The sequence below is a fragment of the Metopolophium dirhodum genome, chromosome 8, assembly GCF_019925205.1.
Source record: "Metopolophium dirhodum isolate CAU chromosome 8, ASM1992520v1, whole genome shotgun sequence".
Classification (NCBI taxonomy): domain Eukaryota; kingdom Metazoa; phylum Arthropoda; class Insecta; order Hemiptera; family Aphididae; genus Metopolophium; species Metopolophium dirhodum.
Window position 1 is genome coordinate 31815803 of NC_083567.1, and position 12442 is coordinate 31828244.

The 12442-nt window shown below is 31.0% G+C and overlaps 1 protein-coding gene across 2 annotated transcripts in view; it reads right to left on the bottom strand.

Moving 5' to 3' along the window:
- LOC132949861 (paired box protein Pax-6-like) overlaps nucleotides 1-1774 on the bottom strand; it is a 54340-nt gene extending 52566 nt beyond the window's left edge. For both annotated transcript variants that reach the window (XM_061020949.1, XM_061020948.1), the window contains exon 1: nucleotides 1293-1774. The gene's annotated coding sequence lies outside the window, so the exon portion shown is untranslated. The remainder of the gene's footprint in view (nucleotides 1-1292) is intronic.
- Nucleotides 1775-12442: the final 10668 nt, after the last annotated feature.

A 12442-nucleotide genomic window follows, 5' to 3' on the forward strand; every position in this document is an offset into this window, starting at 1 on the left:
ATCGTATATGTATAGTTGAAAAACTTGATAATATACCTATTGCCTATTGGTATGATATTTTATATATATAAATATATATACGTTAATGAGAATGAAAATGTAGTTAAAATTTCCAAAAATAAGGGACGTATTTGAAATTAATTATTGAATGAAAAATATAAAAAATGTAATGGTAAAATTTAAGAGTATCAATTTTAATTAAAGTCTGAATTATCATTGTTATCAATATAATATACATTGTACTTTGCATTAAACAAATACGATTTAAAAAATACCTACAACTTTTGTTTATAAAAGTATGCATCAATTATAGAAGATTATATTATAATGTAACTGAAGATTATATTGAGAAATAAAATAGGTACCTATATGTTAATTAGGCTGCAATATATATTGTACCTACATATTTCTGTATGTATAGATAGGAAACTATTAGAATATACTTTGAATGTGTATAGGTACAGACGTCAAAAGGGGGTAGTGTGGTATCTACCTATATATTATCGTAATATCGTTTATTTTATATATATAATATTATCTACTGTATTATCGAACCAATAATTATTCATCATAAATTATTTATAGTAGGCAATTCAAATTTGTTGTGGTTTTTTTTGTAGGTGTAAAGTATATAGAATATATAAAACAAATAAAAACGTGTATCTAATATATATTATTTACTATATATAGGTAGGTACCTAATTTTAAAACGTATATTCGCAACTCAAGTTATAGCCCCCACCTCATAAGACCGCTTACAAAATACACATATAACAGCATATTATTATATATTCATCTGATTAGTATCCTATATACCGGTTTATGACAATATATAATATGACGTATATATGGTATAATGCATCACTACAGGAAGAATAAATTAGTATAGGGAGTTCATCTGAATACGCAGTCAGCTATAGTGCTGTTGCAAAAGTAAGCAAGTAAGTACCTAGATATTATTTTATTTTTTTTAAATCACTTGCAGCAAAACTGTTTTTACTTTTTTGTTTACATATACACAATAGGTATCTATACTTATTATATTATTATGCAGATTAAATACATACAACATTCGTACCTATAGAGGCACACTGCGTCGATATTAGCAAAGAAAAGTTAAAGTAGACGTTCAAAATATAAACAGAAGGTATCATAGGGACAACTGGCAATTTATAAATATTCGTTATGAAATATAGCTGATAGGTGTATATAGGTGTATATATAGAAAGGTACTAGATCTAGGTATAGGTGCAATTAGATTGATAACATTATGTTGTATATTTGTTACTCACGTGTTGAAGTTAAAAAAAAAAACAAATCCGCGCAATGAGCGACGTTATAATCCAATGTAACGCATATAATATAATAATAGTATATTATATATTATATTTATTGAATTTTCACGTGTGGCGACCACGGTCAATCCGATTTGATCATCACTGCAGTAAAATATATATTATATAATAATATATTTTTATTTTATCCGCGTAAAAAAACGAAACCGTAAAAACGAAACAGATACGTATTATATTATTATACACGACGCGAGAAAACGTTTCGATCTTCGCGCGCGTAAATGATAACGATGATGAAAAATTTTAAGAAAAACAAAACCTAAACCATATAGAGGTACCTATTATATTCAATATCGCGGCTTCGCGCGTACAACAAATTATAACTACGTCGTCGCGTCGTACTGTCGTACGGGAGCCGCGTGCAGCGTGTGATGCGTTTCGAGTGGCCGCGCGGTTCGGTAACGTGTGCGCCGCGACCGACGAAGCCGCCGCCTGGTATCCGCGCGCGCGGTGGTGGCGCGGCGGCGGCGGCGGGTGGCGATTGCCGCTACGGCGTCGGTAGTGGTGGTGGTGGTGGTGGCGGTGGTGCCGGTGAGGGGGGGAAGGGGAAGCGAGGGATTAGCGTACGGCGGGCACCACCGCGGGATTCGGCGGCGGTGCGTGTGTAAAATATTTTTCGGGGTCGGTCGGATCGCGGCGGAGGGTGGGACCGGAGCGCCGCCCGTCCGCCAATCGCGTGCCGGCGCCCAGATCGATATAGAACGCCGCGTTCATTCGTCCGGAAGATATGTTCCATCCGCCAGGCGCGACACACAAGCGCGCGCGCGCTCGAGCGCCTCGCCGCCTCGCCACTCGTCCGTCCCACCATCGCCACAGCCGTCGCCACCGTCGCCGCCGGTCGTACCCCGCGACGATGGCATTATAATAATAATAATAATAATAATAATCATTTTTAACTCCACGACACCCCCTCCAACCCTCTCGCCGATAACGCCGCCGCTTTTTATCTCCCCGCCACCCGGTCGGATGTATAGCGACACCCAACCCGCCGCACACACACACACACACACACACCCACATACATATATATGTGTACACCCACCCTTACCCGCCGACCATAGCCCCGCAGCTCCGACGAAGTTATATTCCGCTCTGCCGTAACGTCCGTTTGTTTGCGTTTCGCGTATACGTATGTATTTATTGTTGTTTTTTTTTTTCTCTCACCTCTCTCGTTTACCACCGACCACCCGCCCACCCACCGACCCACTATACCCTCGGCTCCCCTTTCCCACCGACGCTGCAAGCCGTTAACACGCTTACACATTATATATAGGTGCGTATGTACTGCACGAGCGAAGGCACATAAACATTGTCACGCGCGCGTTATCCGCCGCAGCACATCCCAATGTCTATTTGTGTACCTATAATATACATATATTACGCGCGTAGATTTATATGTATAAACATTATGTACATTATTCGCACATGTGGCGTATACATATTATAGTGTGTATGATACCTATCTATATTTAATATATATTGTCTGCATATTATATATTACGATGTTTATACGCCAATTATACATGTTATATAATAGCTACACCTATACCTACCTATATATATTATATAGCGCGTTGCCATTCTGTATCCGCGTGTTCGTTTCACTATGATTCGTTCGCGCGTATATATAGGAGATGTATATATTATTGTATTAATATGACGCGGTTATATTATAATATTATAATATAATATAGGTAAACCCACTATATAAATACTTATATAGTCTGTTATACTAGCTGTCCCGCCCGACGTTGTCCAGGCCAAAGATTTGTATTTTTAATAAATGTATTTGTACAAAATGTATATATATAATTTATATACCATATTTCTTCTGATTATAATATTAATATAATATGTAACGAATTGCAACCATTTAGTTTAAAATGACAAAAAAAGAATTTCTTTTTTCGTTTGCTCAGTAAAAAATCACGTGTGAGCTACCCTTTACCTATCTACAGCATATAATATATGCAGTGTTGAAAAATCAAGCTGTATACACCCTCAAATTTTCAAGTTATAAACTATTATATTGAAATAACTTTTATTGAAAACGGTCCAGTCATTTTTTGAGGCTATTATTAACTTCGGATAAACCAACCTCGAATTTTAGTTGTACCTTATATAACCCGATTCCACCCACCAAAAAAATTTTTAAAATGTAGATTATATAAGTTTATTTTGGGTTTAGTGTACCTAGGTACCTCAGTTCATAGATAAATTTGGGTAGCTTTATTGTGAACTGAATAGACCAAGGTGAACAATTTATTTGTGGTGGAATTGCGTATAGCACTTGCCACTTGGTATAAGTCGTACGTGGTTCAAACTCTTTAAACATTCCTGATATCTCCAAGAACAATTAGAAATTTTCACAAAATCGGTCTAGTAATTTTTGAGAACTTATATATATAATAGCTACAAATATACATTCAACTCTCATATTTGTTTTAAGATATAATTTCTTTATTCGAAACCATATACGCGTGTAACGATTTGATAGATACTTTTACATCATCTGCCAGAGTAACTATATAATGGCAAACATTTAAAAATACTAATTTTAGATTCTGAGCGGAGCAAGGAATGTAAAGGTTTTACAATGATGTTTATTTCTTTTTCTTTTTTACTCTGCAAACACTTTTTCTCCCTCTAAACTTGCTCAAAAGTATCAATTATAGCATATTTTCTGAAAGGTAATGTTCTTGAGCTGGTTCTTTAAAGAGATCATTTTTCGATTTTCAAAACGCTACTCGAAATAAATGCGGTTAAAGGAGAAAAAACGTACGATTTCACGATTTTATAATATTAAATAGTTACGGACGACTTTTTCTACCAGAAATATTGCTTCAAATGAAAAATGACAAGAGATATTTTTTGTTGTATTTTAGATTTTGTTCTTTACAGTTTAAAGTTCGGAAAATGTTAGCAATTTTTGAGCTATTTATAGACATTTTAATTTTGGGAGTTTTATTGTTGTAATTCGGTTAAAAATATTCGTAAAAACTTGAAATTTGGGATGTTTACTTATATTAGCTTTACCTAGACATGGTAAAATTTTCAAAACATTTGAGCGACTTACGAGTTTTTTCTTTTCTTTTATATTTTTTTTCATTTTTATGATATTACCTAATTATAAATTATAATTATAATCATATAAATCGTTCTTAAGCTGTTCTTAAACCGCTTTGCTTATCACCATAGAAACGAATAAAATTAAATAAAAAAGATTCCTATGTCCGCTCAGAATCGTTTTTTATCGAATGCAATCATTGCATTCAAATCGAGTACAGTAAAATTACACTATCCTGTCCGAGGCCCGAAAGGACGATGGACAAACATCCACCACCGAAATGCGCTGACCTATATTTTTTACTAATTATTTCTCCTATAACCAATAGCAACCATTTATGAACAAAAGTTTCTATCGTAAATCACAAAATATCTGTTTGAGCACCTCTCCGCGGGTTGAACCAACTGGGTCTAATTGTGAATCTAAACCATTTAGGGACCCACTCAAAAACACACAAAAAATGTCCAGTGGTTTATGAGGAGTTCAATGACATACAGACACATATGTAAAATATGTATTTTTATATAGACATATAGATTGTTATTATTTACGGCTACCCAATTAATTTCGCAAGGAAAATTATTATACATTAAAACCTTCCACGTGACACGACGGATTTATTAGTGAACACCGTGTTAAAATAATTAGAGTTCTTTTCGAGATATGCTCGTACATACAAAAAAGGGGCAGTGTTTCTCTACTATATTACTGCATTTTATATACACATGAACCTTCTTCTTGAATCACTCTATCAATTAAAAAAGAACCGCATCCAAATCCGTTGCGTAGTTTTAAAGATCTAAGCATACAGAGAGAAAAATGGACTTTGTTTTATATAATATGTTAAGATATACATATGTATATATATATATTATATACTAAAAAAATCATATATTTATCGTACTACGTTTATACCAATATGTAGCATAATATATAATAGGAATACAGCGATTTGCCAGGTATATAATATTACATATTATATTATATGTACTCGTCGGCTCGATGCATTTATTTCACAAGTCCTGTGAACTTACTGAGCTGAAAGAGCTGGCTCGATTATAATTGTCGAAATGCACATTCCCGTAATAACTATATATTTGTATAATAGGTATTAGTATATTATCATATACGTAGGCCCAGGCTATAATTTCTACAGAATTACAAATATACTGTCTATAGATTATACCTCACCTATACTTCCTTACTTCCTATGTTTCCTTACTTATGAATAGTTTGTCAGATATATATGCACAGCATTTTACACCGAACAAATGTTTACATTATGTTGTCTCCTTATTTGAAATTTGTCTTATAATTATATTTATACAGTAACCACAGTTTAGGCCATATAATATATTATACATATATATATATATATATATATTATATGGTACCTATTATAGTCACATAAATTCTTACATAGAAATTGTTTCCAGAAAAAAAGTAGCAGGGAGCTGGTATACCTACTATATACTTATATGGATTAGATTATACTTAATATAATGTGGTTATAAAGGTATACCACTAACCACTATACCAGATATACATGTTCATGATTCTCCAGTATACCATATAATAACAAAAAAAAAACGACAATCATGCAGCACTAATATTATCGCAAAAACATTATACAATATATATATATATATAATATATACGGCGTGTCCGTGAAAACTGGTTACACTTTATAACTCAGTTATACCACTTAACCTTCATTACTCAGTACCCTCAGCTTTACCTGCACATTTTAGAATACAGTCTGCGGGAGATTGATGATCCAACAGTCTAGTTTCATGTCCCGAAAATAGAATTCAAAAATATGTATACTGTATATAGGCCATAGCCGGGTACTGATTAAAATGGGTACTTTAATTATACAGTGTACCCTTACACAATACGATTTTGGAGTTGTTGTAATAAACGTTTTTGCAAAGGGTGAATTCATTTGCAGAAAATTATAATTTATTCAATAGGTACCTATAATGATTAATGACACTGTTAACTATTATAAAAATTTAATCGACGAACATAATATTGTACTCACCGCGGTTCGGAAGCGTATAATAAATTGAAACAGATACTGCAGTACGACGAACAACTATTTTTGCAAGACATTAATGTAATATGTATAGGTATTAAGTAGGGTTATAATATTTAGTTGGTGGTCTGAGTTCAAATCCCGGATAGAATAAAAGTTTTTAGTCGTTCCAAAGCCTTGATATAATATACCTAGCTGCATACAGAACTCTAAAATATGATATATTTATAGACTGTATACATTTAAAATAGCACCTCTTCTGTTTAGTATATTATTAATCACTATGTAATATTTTATTTGTCGAATATATAGATCAATAAGGGTCTTTTATAAACCTTTTTGTAGACTGCACTGGGTCAGTACTCAGTGGTCACCTGTTATTTTTAAAAAAAAAGTCAGTGGCCTCATTTGGAATAAGAGCATGACGTACCTAAATACAATGATAGTCATGCTTCTATATAATAATATGCTTAAAATGTGTTCATGGGCCTCAAATAACGTCAAGGCGGGCCGGGGATTATAATGACCCCGCTGTGTCTTTCCACTGGTAAATATTTTATTACTCGATAATAACAATTAAACACTTACCATAAAATGTTTTTAATGCTTAAACATTTAAGGACCAAAATTAACCCCGGTTCTTTTTTTGTGTGATTTTCAATAAGCCACGTATAAAATCGATATAGAAATTCCATATTTTTTTAATGCTGAAATATTTACTAGGTGCTTATTGTATTTTCGAAGAGTATTAGTAAACAACTCGGTGAATTACATCTTATTTCTCAGAATATCTCAACAATTCTGAGCTACTGACTTTGCAGTTTTATTTAAAAATATTGTTGCATTAGCACTATTATCGTTAAATTAGGAAATATTATATATTTTATTAATGGTCACGACCAAATGCGTCTTTCTGCAGGGCGAAACGGCCACGATGAATTGTTCTAGACATAAAATATATTGTAGAACATAAAAGTAATTCAATAATATCCATATAATATGGTCATATGTTTAGTTAAACTGTTTTAAAGCATTAAAAATAAACCTGAGCTATAAACATACAATTTTAATTTTAAATTACTGCAATAATTGCATGTATGTAGATATATTATAAGTCTGATAACTAAATTAACCCATCGTCATGTTCAGTTCAATGACTTTCAATAAAATTATGTTTTGGATATATAATATATAATATATAATATATATATATAATAATAATAATAAAGCTTAAGCTTAGAATTTAAAATAAAACTTCGGCTAACAAAAAATATACCTATATAGCGATAGTTTATCAGTTATCTTTATACTATAATATATATATAGCTATATATACTTATACAATTGGAAAGGGACTGAACATAACAATAACCATTTAACCGTATTTATACAACAGTTGTCTGTTTATTGGATTTGTGTTTGGTTCGTTGAATTTGTCGTTATTGATATTTGAAGGGGTTGGAAATCAGTCGTAAGGGTATTTTTGAAATTTGTGTACTTAGATATATGCAGTTTAAAAATAAAAAGAAGTGTTTGGATTTTTGAAAATTTAAATTAGGTAGTAAACACACTATCAGTATCCACTCTACTTAAATAGGTGGATGCAAAATTAGTATCTCATAATATATTGATTTTTAGTATGAACTACAAATATATACAAATATAAAATATATTATACTTTTATACCACCTTATATTATAGTACAACACTACCATCACTGGATTAATTCTGTATTTCAGAACAAACCTTCTCAGACTTGTGTAGGTATATTATTATAAACATAATATACACTATTATATTATGGAGTACTTATAAACTTGTGCACTTTGATCTATATTATATGATATATTTAATTATTACTTTAAATATACTTACCTGCTCATACATTTATTTCAAAAATGTTACTTATTGTTATATATAATATAAGACGTATAATAAGACGTATAATGACCCGCGTAATATGCCCCTTGTAGAGCAGTGGGAAAGGTTTTAATAATAATAAAAAAAAGTATTAGGTAACACCACTTTGTATATTGGTAAAGAAAACTACTATATATTTACAATTCTGCAAAAATAGTTATTATATAATATTTTCATGTGTAGTACCAAAGTACCTACCTATAAAATATACATACCTATATCTACTTAAAATTCATTGACTATATACGAGATAATAATTTTTATATGTATATACTTTTATATAATATTTTTGATCTAAATATATTATTTGTTCATACATGTATTACGTATACAACATAAGATATGAATAATTTTTAATTTTAATGTTCAGTAGAGTATTCTTATCGAAGGCATTAAGAAGTGCAGGTCCGTGGACCCCTGCAGTCTCCACGGGACATTTCCGTACATAGACAAAGTTTTGTTTGTAGGTACTTAATTATAATAGATAAAACTTAATTTGTTTCTTTTTAAACTTTGGTAAAATCGTTATTTAATATTCTGTACATAATATGGTGTTCAAAACTTAAAAAATTAGAAAGAAGAAAGAATTAATTTTAAATTTGTGGATGGTATCTAACTACTTTTTCTTACAGCAAATCAATTATTGCTAGCAGAAATAAACAGATATGCAGTGATGATTTGAATATGCTGTTATGCCAACCTAAAATAACAGCTGATTTAATCTATTATCTAAACCTTCCTCGAGTCGTCAAAACCATAGGGCGGGTGAAAATTTCTGCCAAGTCCTCCAATTCAAAAGTTCGTACTTATAGTAATGAGATTATATAATTTTTAGAAAATATTATGGGTGGGGGAGCTTTATCCCCCCCCCCAATTGAGCTATTTGAACTAATGGTCAAAACATTTTGATTTTTTTTTAATTGCATAATCCTCAGCCATTTTCATTGTATTATTTTCGGTTTGGTAGCCTTAAGTCATATCTTTAAAATTAGGGAAACAATTAAGAGGACGTCACAACCACATATGTTGTCTCTATCTTACACACGTACAAAATAGACGCAGTCTGAGTATAACTCGCTGAATTTTGGTTCTCGAGGAAAAATACCTATTAAAAAATTAAGTTGTGACAATATTTCTGAGGGCGAGTCGTTGCGTTTTTTAAAAAAAATTTAAATGTTGAAAAGGTAAAGGTATTCTACAAATGTTGAAAATGTTGCTATTTCTAAACGATATAATGAACGTTATATTAGGTATAATGGAAAAAACGCAACGACTTGCCCTCAGAAGAATCGTCACAAATCAATTTTATAATAGGTATTTTTGCTCTAGAACCAAAATTCAGCGAGTTCTACTCAGACTGCATAAACGCGTTTTGCCTATGTCATACGCGTGTGTAAGACGGAGACAATACACATGCGGGTGCGACGTCCTCTTAACCACATATTTGTTTATAAATTGGCTACGACACGTCAGCATACGAAAGACTTTTAAACGAAAATTCCTGATCTATTCGACGAACATATATCGCCTCTAACACGAACCAACGCGATATATTATTTTTTTTTTTTTATTGACCATTTGAATTCATTGCACTTTATTTATTTAATTTACTCCATTTTAGTATACGTTTTAACATAAAATAACTATAATTATCATACAATTATTTAGTAGTTAGCATTATCTGTTGTTAAAACCATTTATATTAAAAAACACCAATTTCTACTATTTTCTATTATTACTATTAAATAATATATAACCAATTACAACAATTTATAATCAAAATAAAAATGTTCGATTTCCATCGACCTAAAACCATTATAATATAAGGGCTTTTATCATTTATTATTATTTTTACAAAAAAGTTATCCAAATAACAATATTTGTAAAAGCGATAGTTCTCTCTTGAAAAAAAGAAGACATTGTATCGCAACAGGATACACTATAATATTATAAGTAGGTACTTGAAAATATGGTACTCATAAGTATAGGAATGATAATTCTAAAAATAAGAATTATTATCTTATTCGATTTTGTCTTAAACATAATATATTGACCAGAATTTGAATGTAGGCATATTATTATAAAAGATATGAAAGGGGAGTGATCTACTGATCTCACTTGGTGAATCACTCTGTGTATATACATTATTTTATCAAGAACAACGCACGCTGCACGAGCAAATCATATATTAATAAAATAAGATTTGACGATAACAATTTGTTTTATTTAAAAGAATGTTTGCAATCTATTTATATTTTATAAACATTAAACAGGTGAATTGTGTTTTACATACCTAAACCTAATAGTATAGAAAAGTATTATATATTATACCTATGCTATGTTATTGTGTTGTAGATAGGTTTACAATGAAAACGAAAAACGGATTAATTTATTTCAGTGCATGTTACGTATAGGTATTAGCGAAAGTTGTGAAATTGTAACGTGTTTTGAGACAGCGGGGGAGAATTATCTAATATACTAAAAATAAAAATGGTATACGTGTGTATAGTATTATACACAATACACTATAGTCATATAGTATATAGCAGCGTTTCTCAAACTGTGGGTCGTCAGTCAATTTTTGGTGGGTCGTGAAATATTTTTTGAATTATAAAGATTTCAAGAAATGTATGTTAAATTAATATTAAATATACTTATTAAATATATTATTATGTTATTAAATATACTTATATTATTATAGTAATATAGTACCGAAAATTACGTGGGTAATAAATAATAATAAATTCGTCGTATATTTATTTATTACGACGGGTATTAATACGCTTCATTATTAAAAGTACATTATTTTGTAAAAATATATTGATTACAAACCTATAAAATAATAAATATTCAATAAAAGTAATAAACAAATGTTGTTTTTTATAACTACTTTTTTAAAAGTTAAGCTACGTCGTGAACGATTTTTCGGGGAAATTTGGGTCGCGGTACAAAAAAGATTGAGAACCACTAGTGACATGATAAATTATTAAAATATTGATGTATACACCTTAGGCACCATAGCAATTTCTTTAGTTATAAATTATAATATTACATAATAATATATTATATAGTTTGTTGTTAGTCGGTCAACAGTTTACATTTTTAGGTCTCCACTCTCCACCCTTTATATCAATTTATATGACTGTATATGTAAATAACATGTATATATAATAGCGCAATATATAAATTCATATACCAAGGGGAAACCAATAGGAAACAATAAGTCGGAAGACGGAAAGTAATGGATTATAGGGATGACTGCAGGATAATGGTGGTATACGTATACGGGTTTAAGATGGTTGGCACTTTTCCAGATTTGTATATCACACTATACACCGTAGGGCATAGGTATATATGTCAAAATTGGTCTTACAATATAGATTTATATGATACCTATATATATTGATTTTTTATGAATTGAACGTTTCCAAGATTCGAATATATAATAAATATAAGGACGTAGCGTATATATTATGTGAAATTGACTATTAAGTGTTTTACGTTTTGCAGTTGAGTGTGGCCCCCAAGAGTCTGTCAAGTACCTATCAAGAACTTGATCTATGCGATGTCTATAAGATCAAAATATTTGAGTTCTGTGTAATAATTATTTTTTTTTCTATTGTATAGTACAATAATTAATTAATTCTAATTTTAGCGAACCACGTTGTAATTATACAGAGGTGGTTTTGAAGGGTCGAGTAGTAAAGATATAGGTGCTTGCAATTGTTATAATGTTATCACTTATCAGACTATATTATATTATATACGGTATTACGATACCGTACTATATAGAAATAATAGAAAGATCCTTTACAAGTTGTTTTTATGGAAAATTTAAAAATATTAAAAATACATATTACGATGATGGTCGACAACTTTGAAGTTGTGTGCGCGTATTTTTCGTGATAGCTGGTTCGAACTGCGAGCGTAAAAGTTTCATCTAGTTTTCGCCGACCTGCTCGTATGTAATATCCTATAATTATAGTAAATAAGTATAAATAGCCATTATCCATAATAATTATATATATTATTTCTTCTGTCAGTGTGTAAGTATTCAAACTC